The sequence below is a fragment of the Leptonychotes weddellii genome, unplaced genomic scaffold (assembly GCF_054177405.1).
Source record: "Leptonychotes weddellii isolate Sample4059 unplaced genomic scaffold, ASM5417740v2 HiC_scaffold_2174, whole genome shotgun sequence".
Classification (NCBI taxonomy): Eukaryota; Metazoa; Chordata; class Mammalia; order Carnivora; family Phocidae; genus Leptonychotes; species Leptonychotes weddellii.
Genome location: NW_027805394.1, coordinates 1 through 6121, shown reverse-complemented (window position 1 = coordinate 6121; position 6121 = coordinate 1). Strand labels below are relative to the sequence as shown.

The 6121-nt window shown below is 38.5% G+C and overlaps 1 pseudogene; it reads left to right on the top strand.

The window, feature by feature from the left end:
- Nucleotides 1-1388: 1388 nt before the first annotated feature.
- On the top strand, nt 1389-1488 carry LOC115941234 (U6 spliceosomal RNA; annotated as a pseudogene).
- Nucleotides 1489-6121: the final 4633 nt, after the last annotated feature.

The following is a 6121-nucleotide window of genomic DNA, read 5'->3' as shown; positions in this document are numbered from 1 at the left end:
TGGTGAGGTGTCCATTCAGCTCTTTGGCCCATCTTTTAATTGGGTTGTTTCCTTATTGCTGAGTTTTAAGAGTTTTTGTATATTTTGAATAATGGTCCTTTATCAGATGTGTCTTTTTGAAAATATTTTCTCCTAGTTTCTGATTTGTCTCCTTGTTCTCTTGACATTTATTTTCACAGAGCAAAAACTTTTAATTGTAGTGAAGTCCAGCTTATCAATTCTTTCATTCATGGGTTGTGCCTTTGGCGGTATATCTAAAAAGTCCTCACCATACCCAAGGTCATCTGATTTTCTCTTGTGTTATCTTCTAGGAGTTTTATAGTTTTGTGTTTTAGATTTAGTTCTGTGATCCATTTTGAGTTAATTTTTGTAAAGGGTGTTAAGTCTGGTTTAGGTTTTTGTTTTTGCTGTTTTTTGCATGGGGATGTCCAGTTGTTCCAGCACCATTTGTTGAAGAACCCTATCTTTGTTCCATTGTACTGCCTTTGCTCCTTTGTTGAGATCAGGGGATTATAATTATGTGGGTCTGTTTCTGGGCTCTTCATTCTCTTCCATTGACCTATCTGTCTATTCTTTAACCAACACTACACTATCTTGATTACTGCAGTGCTATCATAGGTCTTGAAGTTGGATAGTGTCATTCCTCCAACTTAGTAAAGAACAACTTTAGACCTTTAATAATGTGGTAGGGTGTAGGAGGAGGGAAAGTGTTCTGTTCCTGTGATTATTTCTCTACCTTCTATTGAGCCTGTACGTCTGGATTGTGAACTTCATGCATGCTTCCCGCCTCTCTGAGGTGGGACAAGATGGCAAGAGGGGGCTGGAGCTGGGGATATCCTTTCCCCAGGGCCATTATGCTCTGATGAAAGCCCAGCAGGTTAGGCTTTGGTAATAGTTTTTCCTGAGGGCAAACCTTGTTAAGAACAGAATGCTCTGGCATACTTCAAAATGTTCCTTTTTCCCTCTCCCTGTCAGAAGCATGACGGGATTGTTTTCTGATATTCACTTTGAGAATCTGATAGAGACCCAGGGAAAGCTTAAAAATGGTTGGGTTCTCTCCACCTCCATGGGTGGGTCCCCTTGGAGTTTTTAACTCTCAGAGTTGTCCACATGCCTCGAGAAATTCACCAGTTATGGCTCAGGTTTCTCTACCCTGGCACTGGTTCTCAAAGAAATTGCTGCTCTGGTAAGTTGTGATTCTCTATATTGCCTGTTGATCTCTCTAATTTGGGGGACATTAGTTTGACCTAACTTCTCTCATAGATATAGTGTTGTTAATTTTTTTCAGTCTGTTCAGCTTTTGACTTGTTAGAATGGAGTGGTGACCTCTTACATGCTGGACTGAAATCTGGAAGTCTCTGTCTTTTTAAAATGTGTTTACTGCTATAGTGCTCGCTTCGGCAGCACATATACTAAAATTGGAACAATACAGAGAAGATTAGCATGGCCCCTGTGAAAAAAAAAAAAAAAAAGAAGTAAAATGTGTTTACTGCTATAAATTTCCCATTGACCTCTGCTTCCATTGCCTCTCACACGGTTTGGTATGTTTTTGTTTCCATTCATCTCTAAATATTTTCAGATTTCCCTTATGAGTTCCTCTTTGTCCTCTGGTTGAGTGTGTTGTTTAACTTCTTCATATTTGTAAATTTTCCAATTTCTCTTTTGTTATTGATTTCCAGCCTGATTTGGGTGCAGATGATAATTTGTATAATTTGAGTCTTTTTAAATTTATTGAAAGTTGTTTTGTAGCCTAAAATATGGACTATCCTGGAGAATGTTTCATGTGCACTTGAGAAGATTGTATTCTGCTCTTGTGTGGTGTGTCCCATAGGTGTTTGTTAGGGCTAGTTGCTTTATAGTGTTGTTAAAATCCTCTGTTTCTTTTCTAATGTTTTATCCATTATTGAAGTCTCCAAATGTAATAGAAATGTCCATTTCTCCATTTCTGTCAAAGTTTGCTTCATTATTTTGGGGTTCTGTTGTTGGGGACATATATTTATAATTGTTCTTGGTGAAATAATTCTTAAATATTATATGTACTTGTTTCTCTCATAACAGTTTTTGACTCATGTCTACAATGTCTGCTATTAGTATAAGCACCTCAGTTCTCTTTTGGTTACTATTTGCATGGAATATCTTTTTTCATTCTTTCACTTTCAGCCCATTTTTGTCTTTGAATCAAAACTAAATCTCCCATACACAGCATGTAGTTTGATCATGGGTTTTTGTTCGTTTGGTTTGATTTTATCCATACTCCCAATCTCTCCTTTTGTTTGGAGAGTTTAATCCATTTACATTAAAATGATTACTGATAAGGAAGAATTTACTTCATCATTTCGCTTTTTTTTTTTTTTTGGAAGCCTTCTATATTTTTTGTTCCTCATTTCCATTACTGCCCTTTTTTGTATTTAATTTTTTTTTGTAGTATACATTCTGATTTCCTCATTTCCTTTTGTGTATTTAAAAATTTTTTCTTAATAATTATCATGGGGATTATAAAAAAGCTCTAAATATATAACAATCTAGTGGGAATTGGTAACAACTTAGCTTAAATATACGAAATTCAACCTTTGTACAGGTGTCTCCTATCCCTTTTATGTTATCATAAATTATCTTTATATATTACATTCTCACTAATATAGTTTTATAATTATTTTATGCATTTGTCTTAAATAATGTAGAGTAAAAAGAATTACAAATCAAATATACAATAATAATGGCTTTTATATTTACCTGTATAGTTACCTTGAATGGAGGGTTTTTGTTTTGTTTGTTTTGGTATGGCTTTGAGTTGTTACCTAGTAAGCTTTCATTTCAATCTGAAGACTCCCTTTAGCATTTACTGTAGGGCAGTTCTGCTAGCAATGACCCGCCCGCCCCCTTCTCCCCCCACCCTTTTATCTGCTAATGTCTTAATTTCTCCTTCACTTTTTAAGTTATGTCAAATATAAACTTCCTTGTTGATATTTTTTCTGTAAGTACTTTAAAAATGTCACTCTACTCTTTCCTTGTCTCCATGTTTTTTTATGAGAAATCTGTTGTTAACATTATTGAGGATTCCCTGTACATGATTTGATTCTCTGACAGCTTTCAAGTTCTCTCTTTGTCCTTGGTTTTTAACAATTTGATTATGATGTGGCTTAGTGTAGATCTCTTTGTGTTTATCGTTCTTGAAGGTGTTGAACTTAAATGTATAGTTTTGTGTCTTTTATCCAATCTGGGACATTTTCAGCCACTGTTTCTTTAAATGTCCTTTCTGTCCTTCTTTGGGATTCTCATTATGCATACCTCAGAGGTTGAACTAGGTGCCACAGGTCTCTTAGGCTCTGTTCATTTTTCTTCATTGTTTTTTCTGTCACTCAGACTTGATAATAGAAATTGATTCATCTTTACATCCACCGTTCTTTCTTCTGCTTTCTAAAATCTGCAATGGAAACCCTCTGGTGAGTTTTTCATTTTAGTTATTGTACTTTTCAGCTCCAGAATTTCTTCATAGTGAGTAAGGGACAAGTGGGGCTAGGTAGGGAGAGATAGATAGGGGGCTCTGTGATCAGGCTCACAGAAATCCCAAAAATGTGGAGGTGTGGGGAAACCAGAGATAAGGGAACAAACCAGACCACCCTGACCTAGGACCACCCTGCCCTAGGCATGGGGGGGGGGTCTTTTTTATGATAATCACCTGTTGCCAACAAAGAACAACCAGACCCTAAAAAGGAAGCAAGCCATTGAAGGTGTTATCACTAGTCCTTGCTCAATGGTGATATCAATAGAGATGTTAAAAGTTCCCTGGTTAGGGGTGCCTGGGTGGCTCAGTTGGTTAAGCGACTGCCTTCGGCTCAGGTCATGATCCTGGAGTCCCGGGATCGAGTTCCACATCGGGGTCCCTGCTCGGCAGGGGGTCTGCTTCTCCCTCTGCCCTCTTCCCTCTCGTGCTCTCTGTCTCTCACTCTCTCTCTCTCAAATAAATGGATAAAATCTTTAAAAAAAAAAAAAAAAGTTCCCTGGTTAGCTTTCTATAAAAGACCAACCATAAAGGCCCTCATTGGCCACTCTGTTGGGATCACTCTCACTCTTGAGAGCTTTTTCTGTATCTTCACTTAATAAACTTCTATCATTTTACTCACTCTCTGTTGTCTGCAAGATTCATTCTTCGACTCTGTGAGACAAGAACATAGCTCTCCCGCTTCAATAGTTCTTTTTAGAATTTTTATCTATTTATTAATATTGTTTATACATTGTTCTTCTGGTTTCCTATAGCTTTTTGTCCATGTTTTCCTTAAAAGTGTTTTAAAATATTTAGAACAGTTGATTTAAAGTTTGTTAGCTAATCCAATGTGTGTGCTTCCTCATGGAGAGTTAATTTCTCCTGTGAATGGGTCTGTCATACTTTGTTTACATGCTTCATAATTTTTTTTATTGAAAACTGGACATTTTTAATATTATAATGTGTTAACTCGGGAAACCAGGTTCTTCACCCTCCCCACAGCTTTTTTTTTTTTTTTAAAGATTTTATTTATTTATTTGACAGAGAGACACAGCGAGAGAGGGAACACAAGCAGGGGGATGGCAGAGGGAGAAGCAGGCTTCCTGCGGAGCAGGGAGCCGGATGCAGGGCTCAATCCTAGGACCCTGGGGATCATGACCTGAGCCAAAGGCAGATGCTTAACGACTGAGTCACCCAGGCACCACCTCCCCCCACCCTTTTTTTTAAATTGCATGCTGTTCGTGTAGCTGTTCAGTGACTTTTCTGAACAATTTTTGTAAGGTCTGTATTTTCTTATCACTTGTGCTTTGAAGCTTCTGTACTTTTACCTTATGTTCAGCTTTTCATAGAAATTTTCTTGAACACCAAAAGGGAGAGAGGGAGGAGGGAAAAAGGCAGAATAAAAGCCCCTGTCACTCTGTACTGGGGTACTTGGTCAGGATAGCTACACCTCTGCCTTCGCCTTCATTTCTTGCTTTCACTGAGCATAGAGATCAGCCTAAAGTGAAAGCTCAGAGTCTTCTCTGGTCTTTTTTTTTTTTTTTTTTGACCATGCATCCTACCTTGGATATTCATATGACTTTTGAAATTCCTCAGTGTAAAAGTGCAGCTTTGAATGTCCTAATATTCCCGAAGAAACCCTCTCCTTAGGTTTTCTTCACAGGCTTTGGTGCTCTTTTGCCTCAAGAGGCTGCATGTTGCTCATTTACCTTAAAAAGTTTTTGAGGAATGCCCGTTGCTTTTCCTCCTGGAGTTCTGAGTTAGGCAAAACAGAAATGAATTCTGTGTATCCTTCAAGTAGTGCCCATACAGGTAAGAACAAACAGTTCTTTGCAAATAAGGTCTATTCTGCTCTCTCCAGCATCAGGGAGTAGGATCCCCCATTGGGAATGCAGGCTACTGTCTTTAAGATCACCACACATTTAGGAATGGGGTGGGACAAAGGCAAATAAAAATGGCAGAAAGATTTCCTACTGTTCTTAAATTTTTTTCTTAATTCAGCATTTTCTTGGTTGTTAACTTTTTTAAAAATTTTTTTATTGTTATGTTAATCACCATATATTACATCATTCCTTTTAGATGTAGTGTCCCATGATTCATTGTTTGTGCATAACACCCAGTGCTCCATGCAGAACGTGCCCTCTTTAATACCCATCACCAGGCTAACCCATCCTCCCACCCCCATCCCCTCTAGAACCCTCAGTTTGTTTTTCAGATTCCATTGTCTCTCATGGTTCATCTCCCCCTCCGATTTCCCCCCCTTCATCCATCCCCTCCTGCTATCTTCTTTTTTTTCTTTTCTTTTTTTTTAAGATTTTATTTATTTATTTGAGAGAGAGAGAGAATGAGAGACAGAGAGCATGAGAGGGAGGAGGGTCAGAGGGAGAAGCAGACTCCCTGCCGAGCAGGGAGCCTGATGCGGGACTCGATCCTGGGACTCCAGGATCATGACCTGAGCCGAAGGCAGTTGCTTAACCAACTGAGCCACCCAGGTGCCCTCTTTTTTTTTTTTTTCTTAACATATATTGCATTATTTGTTTCAGAGGTACAGATCTGAGATTCAACAGTCTTGCACAATTCACAACGCTAACCAGAGCACATACCCTCCCCAGTGTCTATCACCCAGTCACCCCATCC